Source organism: Taudactylus pleione, unplaced genomic scaffold (genome assembly GCF_031769625.1).
Source record: "Taudactylus pleione unplaced genomic scaffold, aTauple2 ptg001031l, whole genome shotgun sequence".
In the NCBI taxonomy this organism is placed as follows: Eukaryota; Metazoa; Chordata; class Amphibia; order Anura; family Myobatrachidae; genus Taudactylus; species Taudactylus pleione.
Genome location: NW_028285432.1, coordinates 1299149 through 1319399, shown reverse-complemented (window position 1 = coordinate 1319399; position 20251 = coordinate 1299149).

Here is a 20251-nt window from a genome sequence, read left to right as displayed (position 1 = left end):
GATGTTTCTGCACCTCGCAGAGTTTTTTACAACGCAAATTAAGCTTTGTATTTCCAATACACTAGTCCCTTCCAGCTAATCTCACTTGTAGCTATCATAAGGTTTACTTGTATTTTATGACTGTGGTTTCCATGGTAATCATGAGGAGCTATGGAAACCTGTGCAGTAATATTGAATACAGGGGAATGCAGTGGGTAAGATGGCTTCGGAGCCTGAAGGAAGCAACCTCTAAAGGCCCCGCACCCCACTGAAGTCCCTACTCTGTTTAGAGCACAGCAGCTTCTGAATATCACCTGGACTGCACACGCCCAGAAGAAGACTCACTATGGGCCATTGCAATACATTGTTTATTATATTGTCAATATTCTGTGTATTTTTAAATTACTGTACTGTATGTAAAGTTTCTCAATATTTTGCACTTGTTCACTTCTCTGATAGACAAATATGAGCTAGACAGCAAAGTTGGTTACACACTATCTGATGTAACAAATGGTGCGGCGGTCGTCCCAATTTCACTAAATCCCAGAACACACAATATAGATCGTATACACTATGCAATCTTCCAAACGACGGCACGATATATTGTGCTGGGGAGTTGTATCCAATTGATATTTTCTTCTGTACACACTATGCAATCATGTGTAGAGTAGACTAGTGTCAGTTCAGGTAATGTCTTTAGAGGAAAGATTGGACCAATATATCTTGTGGTTGTGGTATTGTGTGTACACACTACACAATGTGCACCACAGCAGATGGGATAATGCAAAGAACAACTGCAGTGAACGACGGATTAGGTCTACACACAATAAGATGTGTACGTCGGAACGATATATTGGACGATGGATCTTATAGTGTGTACCCAGCTTAAGATGAAGCATTGGAAAGGAAACTGGGTGTGCTAATAGATATATTGATACAATAAAAGACAGAATAATACATTATGTATTATTCTGTCTTTTATTGTATCAATATATGTACACTTTGTATTTTATTAAAATACATAAGGGTATATATATACCCCTTTTTATCATTATGTGTTATTCTATCTTTCATTGTATCAATATATCAATATATCTATGTGTACTGTAAATGTAAAGCACTTTGAGTCCTTTAGGAGAAAAGCGCTATATAAATAAAATTATTATTATTATTAGCTCTCCCGGTTTTCTTTCCAGTAGCTGTACTCAATAGGGGTCAGCCACTCCTTCCTGGTGAGCTGCTTTCAGATGTAACTTCATCAGACTTCACTGTAGCTGCCAATATAATTTTGTTTCTAGCACTGGATGTCAGTTATGCCACAAAAAATACCAGGGAACAACAAATGTTTTTTCCCTGTTGTGGCATCTTGTGGCTGCTTATAAACCCAATAAAGGACATTTAGGAAGGTGCACATAAGCACCCTTCCACCTTAATTGTATGCATATGCATATAGCTTTATATTGCTTTGTGGTACAAAATATATAAAGGAAATTGAAGCATTTTTTACCTATAAATTATTATTTTATTTTAACTTCTTTTTAAACAATAGTAATGCAAAGCTTCTCTTTAGTTGCACTGGGCCTGATTCAGAGATGAACGCTAATGCTATACTGTAGCAGTTGTGATCATGTTCACAGCCGCTGTGTAAAATATGCACATTTCCTAGATGCTGAGGATTGTACTGAGATGCGTACAAAGACTTCTGAGTAATACTATGATCACGCAGAATGGCTGCGGGAACTAAGGGCCTGATTCACACCCGTTCGCTAGACTGCGTTCGCACGTAGCCTGCCGATGTTGCAATCTGCACATGTGTATAAGACACATTTCGCATGCGTGAACCAGTCCATGCGATGGGGAAGCATTCGCATACACTTCACTAGCACTCGCAGTGCTTGCGGTAGCCACAAGTGCTGCGTATGGGTCCGATGTTACTCGATGTTACCAAATGTTTAATACACTTCCTGGAGATGACGTATGTGTAGCCTTATTTAATAGGTATAGGGCTGAATTAAGGCTTGTGGGGGCCCTGGGGCAACTAAGTTGTGGGGGGCCCCCACCAAGCCGGATGGAGCCTCGGCAGGCTCATACCAACCCTATGTGGGCAGGGGCAGGGGCAAACGCAGGATTTTCTGGGGGGGTTCTAATATGAGATGCTTTCGGCATCCCGGCAGTCAGGATGCCGACACTTAAATTACCGACGTCGGTCAGTATCCCTGCGCCTGCATCCCGATCGCCGGGATGCCAAAGGTAGTAGAGGGGTTGGGGGAGGGTTAGGTTTAGGGTGTGGGGAGTGGGAGGTTAGGTTCAGACACTTGGGGGCGAGGTTAGTGTCTCGTGTTAAACATGCACACACACATATATATGTAGCAATATATTATATATATATGTATTACATACATACTAACACACATATACAGTGTACACACAAACACATACATACACCATATACACACACACTAACACATATATACAAATGAACACATACATACTGTATATGCATACTAACACATCCACAGTATGCACACAATAACACATACAGTATATACACACAAACACATGCATACACATATATACACAATAAACCAGTACACATACATACATTTTTATGCTGCATCTGCAGGTTGAAAATCACATTAGGCCCCGCTCCCTCGTGTTGTACTGCCTCGATTCATGGGTAATATGGGGGTGGGGCTTGTCATTTTGGCTCCGCCCCCACTTCGCCGAGATTTGTCCGTCAGGGGGGGTTCTAAGTACTCAGAACCCCCCTGCCTGTGCTTGTTATGGGGGCCCCTCTATGTGTGGGGGCCTCGGGACGACCGCCCCTGTCGCTCCCCCCTTAATCCGGCCCTGAGTAGGTAGGCTAGGAATGTGAAAGAAGTACATAATGTACTGCATATAAAGGTAGGATAGTATATATAAAAATATGTATATTTATTGTAAATTAGACCATGTAGTTTATATGTAATAATATGTATGTAAACTTATGGGTCCCAGGTAAAGGCCAGTAGCAGTGGCACAAGGCAATTTAGAAAGTGCTAGACAAAGCATGAGCTTAGGCTAAGGGTAGACTGAAGATTGGAGCAGGGAAGAGGCTCGTGCCATGGGCAGGAGGAGAGTGGTCACACGGCTCAGGCTACGGCTGTCCGTTGCTGCTAGGATAGCGGCTGTTACTGCAGCTAACGGAAGTCTCTGGTGCTGAAGCCTTTGGGTGTATTGGGAGCTTCCCGGCAGCTGAGGCGATTGTACCTGTCAAGAGCGGACGAGGTCAGAGCGGGCTGCTGGTCCAGGGGTCTCCGGTGCAGAGGCTCTGATCGGGAGGATGGGGTAGAACGTGAGCTCTGGAGGTGAATAAGGCCGGAGCGATCCGCTGGCTCAGTGGTTAAAGCCTGGGGGTTTCCACCCAGGTTGCCGTGGCAATAGTCTGGAGGAGGTGGCTAGAAAGGCAGGCGGACCCGGAAGCTTAGAGAACCTCAGGAGAGGACAGGAGGGCTGCAGGTGAGTGTCGGATGAGAGGCAAGCCTTGGCACGGCAGACACAGTAGCCACGCCCACACCTAGACTGACAGCAGCGCTGCGGTAAAGGGCTCCTCAGTACCCCCACTTAGCACTGGGATTTGCTACGTGCTAGAGAGGCACAATGGGTCTACAGCAGCAAGGGCTATTACGTGACCTAAAGCCTTAGCCTATCATAGGGCCAATAATGCATTCTTGAGCCTAAGTGGGTCTGGAGGGATCAAGATACACAGCAGTTGGTGACTGGTTGCACCAGGACAATTTATAGCCACAACCTGTGTGGGGAACTTTAAAAAGGACAAAGTGAACAATCTATTAGTATAGTTCATTTTGCAGAGATTACCTAGTTCCATAGAAGTGTTCCTATTGTTATGTACTATGTGTATGGTATAATGTAAAATGGTTGATATATAGAAAACTGTATACGCTGTTATGTTAATGTAACTCATACTTACTGTTGAATTATAGGGGTCAGGTAAACGAGTTGTACAAAAATAAATGCAACTAAAAAATTACTTTGTGTAGCACTTACCTTAGGAGTTGAAAGGATGAGAACTGTCGCAATCTGTAGTAACACAAAATAAAAACAAGAAGACACAGGAGGTTGGTAGCTATTATACAGTTTATTGTAAAACGGTGTAAAAGAAATATTTGCAAGTTGCATGTTAATACCTATCGAATACATTAAAAATACTTATTTTAGTAAAAGGCCCTGGTAAAACACAGTTTAGGTGACACTTTGTTGGTTAGTCATTAGGTAGTAACCAGGGGTTACATATGTTACTAAGGGAAAGTGGGCATCTTGTAACAGGCTGGTGGGCGTCTAAATACATACCGCGATTGCACGGCATAGTGGGCCTGCTAATGTCTTGCTAGCGATTGCGGGATTTGTATACTTTGGCAGCTGATGGCTGCGTGCTAACTCATCCTAGGGAACAGGTCTGAATCAGGCCCTAAGACGCCTGTGTAATTTTTACTGTATAAGGCAGGGATGGGGAACCTCAGGCCCGGGGCCGAATAAAGGCCCTCGGAATCATTTGGTCTGGCCCTCTGAGCTTTTTTCTGCAAGCCTCATCTGGCTAGCCGGGTCCCTAGTGTGGCACACTGCAGCCAGAATCTATGCAACAGTGCCACCTGGAGCGTCCTTAGGATGCTTCAGACGGTCACACCGCTGCCCTTACAGCTCTCCGGAGCATCCTGAGGATGTTCCGGGCATTGCTGTAATCACCGGCAATTGTGGCCTCGGCCCTGTGTGATATCACATAATGGGGGCGTGGTCTGCACCAGGCCCGCAGATAGTGTTCTATATATCAAAATGGCCCTCGGCAGAAAAAAGGTTCCCCACCCCTGGTATAAGGGATCGCAGACGCAGTCCGTGACATACCCTGAAAAAGTCTCCACTACCCGTTACCTCCCACAAACGCTCCCTGACTGTCAGTCATATTGCGAGTAGAATGTTGCTGCAAGTGGCTATGGTTATGTACCTTGACACAGGTAGATGCATGTAAAACAGAATTATCCCTGGCGCTTCAGTATGAGGGTTTTTCAAAGGAATCAATTGACATGAATCAAAATAGATGAATTTATTTTAAAGATAAAGTAAAAAGGCACTCCAAAAGTTATAAAGGTAAGTATATAAAACACAAACTACTACTAGTAGACAACATTTAAAACAAACCACATAAAACATATATTATGGGTTGCAACCCTTAGACAGGTCAACAATGAGGAGATACGCTTATGGCGTTTTACTCTTCACCTCTCTTAATGGATGGTATGCAACACCCTCCAGTGTGTTATTCCAATCTCCTATTGGGCAAAAGTCAATGTCTGTATATAAAAGGGTACCTTCAGTAAGGGCTAGTTGCCCAAATTCCTTGTATGCGAGGGTTGTTTGTAGGAGTTGAGGTTGTTTGCCGGCAACCTGTGTGAACCACGTCTCTAGATGTCCCTTACCTCACTGGATCTATGCGTTTCGCCCGCACCTCGGGCTTCGTCAGGATAGTGAGAGCGTCCCTCGTCTCCTCCTTAAGTACCCATTGACTGTGGGCCATCCCCCTTGCTTCCGCCGGTCTTCCGTGCGGTAACTTCCAGTGACGTCACTTCCGCCCAGGTCGTACAGTATGTATCATATCTGCCCAGGGCCGCCATCACGGGGGGATAGCCGGGCCTGGAGTCCCAGGCCCGCACACTAAAGAGGGAGGGCCCGGCTGCTCCTACAACTTACCCTCTGGGCCAGCAGCAGAGCTCCGTTCGGGCAGTGTTTAGCCTCTTCGGAGCGTGGCTGTGTTCGTGTGCAGAAGCAGGGCTGGAGCGTTCTTGCTACAGCCCTGCTTCTGCACATGCGCAGATGCTCAGAAGAGGCTAAACAGCCTCTTTGCATATCTAATTGGCTACAGGTGCAGGGTGCCCTCTGTTACAAATACATGAGTGGCCATCCGCACCTGTCTGTCCCTGCTGGCCTCCCTCGTCCGGCGGCAATGTCAGCGCTGCAACACTGGGGGACCCCAAGAAAAATGCCAGCTGCCGGTGACCCACTAGTACACGGAGGGGGGGGGTTCTAAGTACCCAGAACCCCCCCCAACCAATTTTGTTTTCCAGAGATGGAGACAGCCTTGGGCGCACTAAATAAGGGGCACTGCATGTGGGGGACCACTAATGGGTCCTCTGGCACTACTGGGGGGGCACTACTGGGGCACTATATAAGGGGCACAACTACTAGGGGCACTATATAAAGGGCACTACTGGGGGCACTACATATGGGGCACCACTACTGGGGGCACTGGGAGGGGGGGGCCTGCCTATTTTTTCAGTCCCGGGCCCCACAATTTGTGATGGCGGCCCTGTATCCGCCCAGCGACGGAGTGTCACTTCCGGCCGGCGGACGGTGTTTATCACAAGGGTCACTTTTCGAAAGAATAAAACAAAATTGTTCAAGAAAAGAAGACTGGGAAGAACAATCCAACCTCCTCCTGACTCAGTTTAAGGCTAAAAACTATAACGAGAATCAACAAAGAGATGACAAAAATTAAGTACATGAACTACAGAGGGAAAGCCTCCTGCAATATAACGTAAAAAAGTCAAGCACATGGGGCAAAGACATCACATTTATTACAGACTTCTCTGGACAAAGTAAATTGCTGGAAAAATCGCTCAGGAAACACTGGTACATCCTAATGGCAGACGATGAATTGACTTCAATTCTTCCTACAAAACTGAAGATCATCTATAAAAAAGCACCTACAATAGGCAGCAACTTAAATAGAAGCCACTTAAGTAAGAAGGAAAAAAAATGTAACATGGCTAAAAGATGATATAGTGGGTTTCTATAGTTGCGGAAAATGCAGTGCGTGCAGAAAGACAAAAGACTGTTCTACAAAACCCATCACCTCCTTTGAATCTTATTCAACGGGCAAGAAATTTCATAGCCGAGAAAAGATGACATGCCACTCAAAGGGGATCATCTATCTGCTTTACTGCCCCTGTGGATACCAGTATGTAGGCAAAACTAAACACAAACTAACAGTACAAATCAATGAGCACCTGAATAACATAAAGAATAAGAAGGAGAATCATAGTGTCCCAAAACACTTTATGGAAGCACATAATGGGGATCCATCAAAACTCTCATTCACAGGTTTGAAACTAATTAAAGTACCGTGGAGAGTGGGTGACTTGAACACCTGCCTATCCAAAGAGGAAACCAAAATGATTTTTGAGCTGGAGACACTACAACCTAAAGGTCTCAACATTGACTTTGAGCTAACACCCTTTTTAAAGGATTAGATTTATTCTTCAAAACCGTATTATAACTCTAACTCTCTCTATTATATACTCCTTATATTGTCACCCCATGTGGCCATATTTTTGATTTATTGATTTAATAATATAGCAATATTTTTATATAATATTTTTAATTTTTCATTTCATTATTTTTCATATTGTTATCTCCCATTGTTTTATGATATGTCAGTGTTTGTTTTGTTTTTTGTTTGTCTACATCTAACCCTTGCCATATGAGAGTGTTCGTAATTTTAATATCAAGAAACAATAGGTCACAATAGACCTTTAGGACATTGACAATATTCTACTATTATATGCATCCAACTTAAGGGCAGAAACTACGTGCACATGAACTTCACAAGGAACCGGGCGAAAGTGACGCCTATAACATACAGACAGACAATGAATGTGCTAGATAGCATCTGGCAATGACACTCAGCCGGAGGATAGAAGTGATGCTTGTGATAAACACCGTCCACCGGCCGGAAGTGACACATTGTCGCTGGGCAGATATGATACATATTGTACGACCCTGGTGGAAGTGACGTCACCGGAAGTTACCGCACGGAAGACCGGCGGAAGCAAGGGGGATGGCCCACAGTCAGTGGGTACTTAAGGAGGAGATGAGGGATGCTCTCACTATCCTGACGAAGCCCGAGGTGCGGGCGAAACGCATAGATCCAGTGAGGTAAGGGACATCTAGAGACGTGGTTCACACGTTCTCCACCCTTACAAGTTTGCCGGCAAACGACCTCAACTCCTACAAACAACCCTCACATACAAGGAATTTGGGCAACTAGCCCTTAACAAAGGTACCCCTTTATATACAGACATTGACTTTTGTCCAATAGGAGATTGGAATAACACACCCTGGAGGGTGTTGCATACCATCCATTAAAAGAGGTTAAGAGTAAAACGCCATAAGCGTATCTCCTCATTGTTGACCTGTCTAAGGGTTGCAACCCATAATATACATTTTATGTGGTTTGTTTTAAATGTTGTCTACTAGTAGTAGTTTGTGTTTTATATACTTACCTTTATAACTTTTGGAGTGCCTTTTTACTTTACCTTTAAAATAAATTTCATCTATTTAGATTCATGTCAATTGATTCCTTTGATAAACCGTCATACTGAAGCGCCAGGGATAATTCTGTTTTACAACCAATTTATACAGGGAAGGTGAACCCCTGTCACTTAATCCCCAGGCAGCATCACAGAGGCTTACTGGAGTTATAGCGCAGCTATCTCAACCCCTTTTCCTTACCACAGGTAGATGCATGCACAGTTTACCGATAATTGATCAACTGTGAAAATATCGACATAGCGTACTTCTCTGAGTGGAGGCAGCTATTTTGTTAGCTGAGCCAGCATTCATCAGAATACAGATGCAGAAGTGGACACTAATGCACTGAAGTCCATCCTCTCCTCCATCACCCTGCTCCTTCCCTCACACTAAACTCATTGTTTACTGTGAATGATACTCTTAGTATATTTCTGTAGAAACTGCTTATGTGCACTTGGGGATACCACTTATCTATTCTAGCTCATACTGCCCACCTCACTGCTGTAACTGCCCCACCCCCTCACAGATCAAATGTCCCCCCTCACAGATTGCACTGCCCCCTCACAGAACACACTGCCCCCTCACACAGCAGCCCTACCTCACAGATCATGCTTCCCTCCCACAACAGATCACACAGACCCCCTCACAAATAAAAATTGCCCCACTGCTTACAGATAACACAGCTCCCTCACACAGCAACCCCCTCACAGATCCCACTACTGCTCCCCCGCACACACCTCTACACTTATACCCCTTTTCCACTGCTGCAATAACCCAGGTTATTGCTGTGTCTTCCCGGGTAGCAGCTCAGTGAAAAAGGTTCCCTAAAAAATAACCTGGGTCAAGTGACCTGGGAATCTAACCCAGGTAGCTACCAGGGATGGACCTGGGATGGACATGAGTAATGTTGCAGTATAAATCATACTTCCCTACCCTACCACATCCTGCAGGAGACTCCTGGATCAAGGTAGGGTCTCCCGCTGCCCTGGAAAATTAATTAAAACTCCCACATTCCTATGTCCCGCCGCAGTGCTGTCCGGAATAACGTGCTGTAGAGCACCTTCTCTCTAGCTGCAGCTGCCGCTGATGGCCACCAGGGGGAGAGCATATGAAAGAGAGGTATCCGTTATTATAGAACTTCAGCAACATGGCTGCCACCCTTCTGCAGTGAGGACAGTAATTACCCTCTCCTCTAGATATCCCTGCTCTCTGCTGCTCGACACAGGGCTATGACAGATGCTGTGTGGCTGTGCTACAGGTATAGAATAGGAAGTGGATATATCCCCTTCAATTTCTGAACCCTGACGTCATCAGCCAGTGTCCAACGTCATTCTCTACCATCCAAGTGGGCATAGAGGAGGAATATAACCTTGTGGTGAGCGTTGCGAGCCACCGAGCCCCAAAGTTTAAGAACTAAGTGAGCCCGCGAGGGTTCCAACTTTCATTTTTTGGTGGACTGTGTGGGCAGGAAACTGCACTTCCGCCCTCAGTCCATGTCACTTCCAGGTACGGCTATTGAAAGGGAAATATACCTATCCGTATAGAATAGTATAGTATTACTGTACTGTTATATATGTGTGTCTGGCACTATGGGTGTGGGGGGGTTGTATGCTGGGCACTGTGTCAGTGTGTGGGTATGGGGTGTGCATACTGGGCACTGTATGATATATGCGTGTATGCTGGGAATTGTGTCAGTGTGTGGGTATGGGGTGTACATGTTGGGCACTGTATGGGTATGGGGGTGTATGCTAGGCACTGTAAGGGTATGGAGGGGTGCATGCTGGTCACTGTATGGGTATGGGGGCGTATGCTGGGAACTTTGTCAGTGTTTGGTTATGGGCAGTGCATGCTGGGCACTGTATGGGTATGAGGGGTGTATGCTGGACACTGCGAGTCTGTGGGTATGGGGGATGTATGTCTGGCACTGTATGGGTATATGTGGGGGCTATATGCTGCGCACTGAGGGTATGGGAGGGAGCATGCTGAGCACTGTATGGGTATGGGCGTGTATCCTGGGCACTGTGAGTCTGTGGGTATGGGGGATGTATGCCTGGCACTGTTTGGGTATATGTGGGGGTTATATGCTGGGCACTGTGTGGATATGAGAGGGAGCATGCTGAGCACTGTATGGGTATGGGGGGGTGTATACTGGGCACTGTGGGTATGGGGGATGTATGCCTGGTACTGTATATGTGGGGGGTATTTACTGGGCACTGTGTTGGCATGGGGTGTGTCTGTGTATGCGGAGCACTGTGTGAGTGTGTGGGTATGGAAGTTGTATGCTGTGAACTGTGTGGTCATGGGAGGGCGCATGCTGAGTACTGTATGGCTATAAGGGGGTGTATGCCGGGCACTGTGTAAGTATGGGGGGGTGTATACTGAAAACTATGGGTATGGGGGTGTTTGCTGAGCACTGTGGGTAATGGGCATACTTGCTTACCCTCCCGCATCCTGTAAGAGTTACCTGGTTCACTGTAGGACACACACCTGAGTGGCAATAGATCAGGGGTCAGGGAACTTTTTTACCTTTTACCCCAAAATATATTTAGATACGCCGACGTTACCCCCTTGATTTGAAGGATAGAAAATCATATAGTAGTGCCCCCATATAATGCCCCTTTAGTAGTGCCCCCATAGTTATGCCCCTGTAGTAGTGCCCCCATAGTTATGCCCCCATATAATGCCCCTGTAGAAGTGCCCCCATAGCGCCCGGCACCAGTGACCTCCATTCCTGGGGGTAATGGATAGCCGGGCATGCAATGATTAATATCCATGCCCGGCTGTCCGTCCATTACCCCCAGGAATTTCATTTTTACCCCATTTGGGGTAATTTACCCCTGTTCCCCGACCAGTGCAATAGATACACCCACAGGTGGAGTTAGACACAACCTTTGAGCAGAGCATGACACATCTCAATAACGCGCCACGTTCCACATTCTACTACCAACTATAATCTCCCTGAAACTAGTAGGCAAGTATAGTGTAAATGGCGTGACCCAGGTTATCCGTCCCTGGTCATGCCTAAAATAAGCTGATTGGTAGCTGTGGAGCAGTCACCTGCCACTTTTTATGACCTCACAAGTTTAGCAAGGCAAACCCGGGTTCAGTGTGAACGGGGCTGACCCAGGAATAACCCGGATTGAAGGTGCAGTGTAAACAAAGTCTAACCTGGGTTGGAAACCTGTCTGAAAACCCAGGTCAGACCCGGGTTTTTGGTGGAAAATGGGTAAAACTTGCTTTTCTGCTTTGGCGAGACCTCGCCCTCCTCTCCTCATAGGCTCACACTGCAGTGGTGCGCTTCCATAGACCGCACCTCTCTACTCCTACTGCATGCACAGCCAGTGGTTTTGATGTACACTGAGCTTGCACAGGCTGTCTGTCACTGCTATTATGATTGGCTGTAGAACTCAGAAAGCAGTGCCCTAAGTATGGCCTGTGGGAGGACACTAGAGCATCTAGAGAAGTCCAATGTGGACACGAAGAGAACATATAAACTCCATACATATATTGTCCTAGTCAGAATCAAATACCTTGCAATAGCATGCACATACCTTTCTCACTTTGTGCTCTATTTACTACAATCCGCATTTTGAATGCAGATTGTAGTGTGATATTAAAGACTGAATTCGCTTTGCGAATTCAGCCTATATCCGGTGTCGGACTGGGGTATGAAGGACCCACCGGGGGAATGTAGTAATAGAAGCCCATGCTCGGGTTATCCATGGTGTTGTTATCCACAAGAGGGTGTGTGGCCTGTCACCCAAGATGCTTGGCTGACCAATAAGCAAATATTGGTGTAGTTTCTGTAGAAGAGAATCAAGCACCCATCAGTGGTACTGCTCCACCAGGTAACTGACCATCTAATAGAGTGACATTGTATAATTTGAGGTCTGAAACCTGACACCTTGAAGAGGGTGTGGGCCCTCAGGCAGTGGGGCTCACCGGGGATTTTTCCCTGTACCCATGTGGGCCAGTCCAACCCTGCCAATATCGCAGGGATTTACTAAAAATCCCTTGCAGGGACAGAGCTTGCGATAAAGCTCTGTCCCTGCGAATCCCCTCCACACACTTATCATGGTATTTTCGCAAGAAATACCAAGACAAGTGCCCGCACATGCGCCAACCGCCCGCCGCTAAGCCCCATCCCCCGCTGCTAAGCCCTGCCCCCATGATAGCGCCACCCCCCCCACAACCCCCCTCCCTTGATTCCGGTCAGCTGATCTCCCAACCTGCACTGGGACCCAGTCAGCTGACCGGGTCCCAGTGCAGGATGGGAGACCAGCTGACCAGAGGGAGGACATCACTGGAGCCCCAATCTCCGGTCCATGGACTCAGGTAAGTTATTTTTTTTTCACTATTTTTTAGCAGTGATCAGCTTGTGGTCTGGTTAGACCACACAGCTGATCACTGGGGTTGGCTTCGGGCTCTGCTCTGCCCGTTGGAGCAGAGCAGGAGTCCGGTAACCGGGGAAGACCTTGGATAATGCCACCTCCAGGTGGCGTTATTATCACAGGACTTTCCCCTGTATTTTTTCACAATTTATTTTTAGTAACTTTGGCCAGATCACATTTCCCATTACAATCATGGGAAATGCGATCTACTTACTAAAAATATGTTATAATTAGGGCTTGGAGTAGAATTTTACGAATTCTACTCCAATTGCCCTTTAGTAACTTTTTAATGATACTAAAATTATGTGAAAAGGGTGTGAAAACACCCTTTTTCACTTTATTTTAGTAAAAATAAAGTTAATAAATAGAGCCCAAAATGTCAAGATGAAGACTAAATAGACATTTGGGGGCTTATTCTAAGGTGGGAGGTTGGATAACAAAAAGCAAGTAAATTTGTACCTGGAAAAACCACACTGCAATGCAATGGGTGCAAATATATTTATTTTATAGCATGAAGTGTAAATACAGGGTAGGTGGCAGAGAGTTCATCTAGCGATAAAATAAAGGATTTTTCTCAGACACATCCTTCTTTTACATGGTGTTTGCATGGCCTGTTTACTGGTAGGGTTGGCCACCAGGGTTCTCCTCACACAGGGATCATCACCAGGATGGTGAAGCATCCGAACCCCAAGCCCCCTTTTGCCGGCAGTACCCGTTCTCTGCAGCATCGCGAGCATGATGTACTGATGTTGCAACGCTGTTGCAACGCTGCCACTACAAGGACCAAATGTAATAGGGTTAGAGTTTAGAAAATGTGAGAGTTCAGCAGTAACCTCTCACACTTTTAAACTCAGCCAATGTAATAGAGACTGAGAACAGGCAAACTCGCAGGTTTTTCAAACTCAAAAATCTCTCACAATTTAAACTCTCATCCAGATGTTTTCCCATTTTGAAAATACAACTCGACCATGGTAATAGTGTGAGAGGTTACTGCTAAACTCTCACATTTTCTAAACTTTCACCCTATTACATTTGGCCACAAGCCTGGCCTAGAAGAGCCGCCTGCCGAAACACTGCACTGCAAATCGTTAGGTCAGAGAAGAGCACTGGATGTGGAGCAGACAAAGACAAGGAATGGATGAGCATGGATGAGAGGATGACCTGCGGAAAGTGAACAAACAAAGTGAAACTTTGCCTAGGGCACTTGCAAATCTAGCACCAGCCCTGGGTAAATACTGGCTGCTTCTGCATGTAACACAAATATTTATTATTTATTTTTACACTGCATTTTAGATTTGAGTCTGGGCACTCCCCTCTCATATCTAAATCTCTGCAAATGTTACATCTGTCCCTCCTGCAGTGCAACATGGTGCTAAGTTACCTGCTCTTAATGCTTTGCTCCCAGCTGCCCTATGCCCTATGGTGTCAGGATGGATGTTCAGGTTTCAGGATTAATTTCACCTTCTAAGAAGTGTTTACATAGATTATACAGTAGATAGATACTGTGTACACTTATCTGAAATTTATCAGTGACTCCCTTTTCCACTGCGCTGGGACCTCTGATGAAATTCAGGCTCCACAAGGGTTGGTTTCCAAGTCTAGTTTAGAGATTGCATTCGGAAACCAATGGTTGGCAACATCAGCGGCTCCTGCCCTCTTACCTGAGGGGGGCTGCCGCTGCTGCTAGTCTGGCCATGGCCGGCCGGGTCCCGGCACCTGCGCAATGAATCTGACAGGCACCGGGACCAGTGCATGAGTGGTGGTGACGCCACGCATGTGCATAACACCGGCTTCTGGGGACTGCATTGTTTGCTGCCCTGTAGGGCTGCCCGAAAGGCAGAACAGCGGCTTCCATTGAAGCCGCTCTCTGCTAATCGCAGCCTGGACTGGCAACCCCAGGGGGAGTAGACACCTCTCCCTGGGGCTGCCTGTCCTGTGCGTGACTGGCAGGTGGTGCTTCCAATGGGAAGTCACCTCCAGTTACAGTGTAGTCTGTGCAGTCACGGACTGCACTGGCTTACTGATGTGGCTAATTTTACTGGGGGGCTGCAGCCTCACAGCCCCTAGGTATAATCCGCTACTGGTTGGCAACCATCTATGTTCCCAATTCGATGGAAATACTTTTTCCATTCAATGCCGGTATTGCAATCATTGCCACTATAAGATGCTTGTTTACGATGGCTCATCCAGTGCTTAACTAAGTCTATTGATGTGCAGACTTACGCAGCACAGTTCCTTTGTGTATGAACAAATATCTGGGTGCTCCGCACTAAAGACACATCAATGGTTAAACGATTGAAAAGTTACCTTGCCATTGCAAGGAATGAAGCAATGGCCGCAACTATTCTTTGGCCATTTTGCACTGGTCACCCCTAGTGTAGATCTTGACACGGCAGAGTAGAATATCAGACTAGTCTCCTGCTGCGTCACGCTGTTGCTACTATTTACTGATGTAATAACATTTGAAAGCCCCAGTGGTTATAGTCCCCACAATAATTGTTTCATACCAATTTTATTGTCACATAATACAAATGAACATGATATGTTGCAGGCAACTGTTGCATGATGGCAAAATTGCCTGTCCATTCAAAAGAAACTGGTGATATCATTGAGGCATGAGGTACTTTGTAGTAGAATAATAGGCTGATTATTTCCTCAGCCCACAAAATAACCACCCCACTGTTTGTAGGACAGGTTAACTTTAGCTTCAAGGTATCAACTGAGCTAGTCATTTACTCACTTCTTATCAAGAAAGATGTATGAAAGGGTTGGGTATGCGATCCTGGCGCACAGAATGCTGGTGTTCGCAATCCCGACGCCGGAATCCCGACGGTTGAAATGCTGACGCCTGCAGGTAAGTAAACTAACCCTTACCTTAACCCTAACCCACCTTTCCTGCAGCCTAACCCTCCCCTCTTGTACCATAACCCTAACCCTCTCCCTAGTGCCTAACCATAACCATAAAACTTACCTTCGGGATTGCGGTTGCAGGGATAGTTAAGCCGGACTTCTGACCCTTGTCGGGATTCCGATGTCGGTTTTGCAACCGCTGCATTGTGTGCACCGGGATCTGAACTACATCCCATATGAAAAACTACGAGCATTATATCTCTGCAGTCGTTTTACATTTTATAATAAAAATGAGCCTGACTTCAGTACATAAAGAAAAAGGCATAACTAGAAGAGGATACTTGTGACTTGTAGACGTTGTCTTTCAGGTAAGACTTGCACTGGCATGACCGGCAGCTGTATCGGCTCTGTCATCCTGGAACCTGTTGTAACGATGTAATCTTATGCAGGAAATAAACCACTTATGTCAATTAACACTCGCCTGCGGTGATGGAAATCGTTCCAATTTCTATATAGACACTGTACTACTCTTTAAATGATATGAAGCAAAAAATATTTAATTTTTTTTTATTAGTTTGCAGGCTTTAAGTTGCCTGTTTAGTGCTTTCCATGTACAGCATGGTAAAAGCCAAAACAGATGTATTTTCCATCATATACAGTATGGTAAAATAAAACAGATGTATGCAAAGAAATGCTTAATTTTCCATCACTTCACATCACAACAGTAAGTGGGTGCACTATAAATTATATATTTTTTTAAAGTACCAACATATTCTGCAGCACTGTACATAGTTGTCTATATATTATAATCAACGTCAGAATGGGCCAAGAAGGGCCCACCAGGGGAATGCAATCACAGAGGCCCACTAAGGTACATGGCCAGTTGCTGGAAGGGGTGTGGCCATTCGACCAGAGAGGTGTGGCCAGTCATTATAGGAGTGTCATAATATAGTATATAAAGAAAAAATGTACCTTTCAAATAAGACCAGTTTCATGTTTATCATTAATCCTCATCATACTATACTAACAGGACATAGCATCAACTTTATCACAGTATCCCCATGTGCAGCCCTTATAAAGGTTAGAGAGCCACCCAATGTGTATCAGGTTAGCTATGACTGCCTCAGTGGATGGTCCTGCATTAAACAAGGCAAATACTATATACTGTTCTAGTGTTTTCAGCTGGCTTCAACCTGGCAATACAGCTAGTGCATATGCCGTTACAGAGATGGACGCAGTTCGAGATACGCCCAGCTCTGCAAACTGTGAAACAAATACATCTTTTCTTCTGGTGCATTATGTCTGCGTATTCGGTGCAAAATGTGTCTAACTTAAATTGACCCCTCAATATTTTATGGTACTCAGGGCCTGATTCAGAGAAGCACGCAATCCGCATCCAATGCCGGTGGTCACATAGGTGAGTGACTTTTTTCAACTGCACAGGCACAAAATTTTTAATAACTTGTATGGAGCATGTGTTACACAGAGTGTACACACAAAGGCGGTGTTGCAAAGCAATTGAGATGGACAGTACCAGAAATGTAGAAAAATTATAAGCATACCTGGATGGTGGCTAGGGGTTGGGTATGGGATGCAGGTGCTTGGGATCCAGGCGGCCAGAATCCCGACGACGGCATCCCAACTGGGTCACAATGCCGACAGATGAAGGTAATTATATTACCCTTCCCCTAACCCTCCCTCCCCACAGCCTAAACCTAACCTCCCCCCCTTGCAACCTAAGCCTAACCTGCCCTCCTAGTGCCTAACCCTCTCTCCTAGTTCCTAACCCTCCCTCCCAGTGCCTAACCCTCTCCCCTAGTGCCTAACCCTCCCTCCCAGTGCCTAACCCTAACCATCTCCCCTAGTGCCTAACCCTCCCTCCTAGTGCCTAACCCTCTCCCTTAGTGCCTAATCCTCCCTCCCTAGTGCCTAACCCTCCCTCCTAGTGCCTAAACCTAACCCTCTCCCCTAGTGCCTAACCCTCCCTCCTAGTGCCTAACCCTCCCTCCCTAGTGCCTAACCCTCCCTCCTAGTGCCTAACCCTAACTCTCCCTCCTAGTGCCTAACCCTAACTCTCTCCCCTAGTGCCTAACCCTCCCTCCCTAGTGCCTAATCCTCCCTCCTTGTGCCTAACCCTAACTCTCCCTCCTAGTGCCTACCCCTAACTCTCTCCCCTAGTGCCTAACCCTCCCTCCCTAGTGCCTAACACCCTCCCCCCTAGTGCTTAACCATCCCTCCTAGTGCATAACCCTCTCCCCTAGTGCCTAACCCTCCCTCCCTAGTGCCTAACCATCTCCCCTAGTGCCTAACCCACCCCCCTAATACCTAACCCTCCCCCTAGAGCCTAACCCTCCCCCCTAGTGCCTAACCCTCCCTCCTAGTGCGTAACCCTAACCCTCTCCCCTAGTGCCTAACCTTCCCTCTAATGCCTATACCTCCCCCCTAGTGCCTAACCCTAACCCTCCCCCGTAGTGCCTAACCCTCTCCTCTAGTGCCTAACCATCCCCCCTAGTGCCTAACCCAAACCTCCGCCCTAGTGCCTATCAGGTAGATTGCTGGACTCTTCAGGGAAACAGGGAGATTGCTATTTCAGTAAGTATGATTTGCTGCTGTGTGTGCTTCTGCATCCACCTAAGAATCAGACCCTCTATCTAATTCTCAAAGAGATGTCATTTTATGGTTTGTTTTCCCATGGAAAACAAATTAGAAAGTTTTAGTTTACACAAACACTTTTTACAACATCATGTCTACATATGGGCAGCTTTCAGAGGGGGATATTAAATGTCTCTGACAGGTGGAGATTGAGGGTTAGGTCTAAGGGTTAGGGTCACACTTGTTATTAGGATCAGTGGTCAAATGAACAAAGTACTACTGTATATTTGTATACACTGTACTCACAAGTAGCCACAGCCTCAGTTAGCCAGCAGAGTAGACACAGCATACCTCCCAACTTTTGAATAGAAGGATGCGGGACCCTTCGCGCGTGCCTCCCCAAAGGGGACGGAGCCTTCCTAAAAGGGGGGAAGCCTCGCTGTAACCCCCCCGTTTTTGTCACTATAGGGGGCGTGCCCAGCTCTCTCCAAGATGCAGGCTCTCCCTGCGCTAGTGAACAGATGCCGTGCGATGTGCACGGCACCTGTTCACCTTCTGCACACCTGCTGCTCTGCTATGCAGAGCAGCGGGTGTGCACTCCCCAACTTCCCCCCAACAGCGGGACACTATGGCCCGCGGGTGGGACAGCGGGACAGTCCCAGAAAAACGGGACTGTCCCACTGAATGCGGGACAGTTGGGAGGTATGGACACAGCCTCACAATTAATCAATCCCATTAAGCTGCTGCTGCTGCTGATCTCCTCAGGTCAGAGGACATCTGATGGGCTCCTCCAATCAGAGCTCTTCACATACTCCTCTGACCCTTTTGCAGAGTCTAGTAAGACAGAAAGGGGAATGATCTCCGCACAGAAATATAATATTCTTATATAGCCATATGTTAGTTACCAATATTCACAGATAACATCCCAGGGAACTTGGATCTATAAATCACTCTTATTGGTGGTGCTCCCCACAGCCAAAGTACAACTGTATCCAAGAAAAAGAGAAAGTAGGCTCTCTTTGTGGGGCACTCTTACATTATATTAACAGATTAAAATATAACTTTTATTATAGTCATTTAAAATGATTCCCAAAATACATAGCCTGTTTCAATACCATTACCTTTTGCAGAGTCTCTTGGGATTTACCCAGCAGTAGAGCTTATTTCCCCCTCATGTTAAGGACCTGGAAGTGACGTGAGTGAGGGCAGAAGTGCGATTCCATGTCCATTAAGTCCATGTCCATTAAGTCCAAGAAACTTGTCCCCTCGAGGGATCGCTTCACTCGCCACGCTTCGGGCTCGGTGGCCCACTTTGCTTGCCACAAGATTATATTTCCCTCTATGTCCACTTGGATGGTAGGGAATGATTTTGGACAGTAGCTGATGACGTCAGGGTCCTCTCCGTGAAGGGCATCTAGACCCCGGTTCCCTGTGTGTAGCTGCCGGGCCCCATTAACCAGCCCTACGCCTGCAGCCACCGCTGGGTCAAAACAGCCGTAATGACTGCACCCTGAGCCCTGCTATAACAAACATCGCCATCATCGCAGGACCCGCCCTCCCACAATAGAGGGCATGGCTACAAAACTTTGGGTCCATTGAGGATTTCCCAGACTCCCCAGCGGCCCAGTTCAACCCTGATCATTCTGTGATAGCTTCTCCAAGTTACTGTAGTTATCACCTATTTAAACAAAGACAGCACTACACAGGATACAAAAGTGTTTTATAATATTAATTCAGTAATTATATTAAAATATTTTTATTTAATTATGGTTTTATTTCTATTATTTATTTATTTGTTTACTTTTTTTGTGGTGTTGAAACTGAACCTAAAAGCCCAATCACAAAATTGGATAAAAAATAGTACATTAAAGAACCATAACAAAGCATTGGTGGAGAAGACCCCACCCACCAGAATTTATAATGTAAGCATATTAAGGAATACTTGCCTACTTTTGGAATGTCCCTACAAGAGATCCTGGGGGGGGATGTTCAAGGGGAAAATGCGTTGAAGGTAGATGATGTGATTTGCATGATCAATGAAGGGGAGTAATGACCATGAGGACACTATTCAAAGCTAA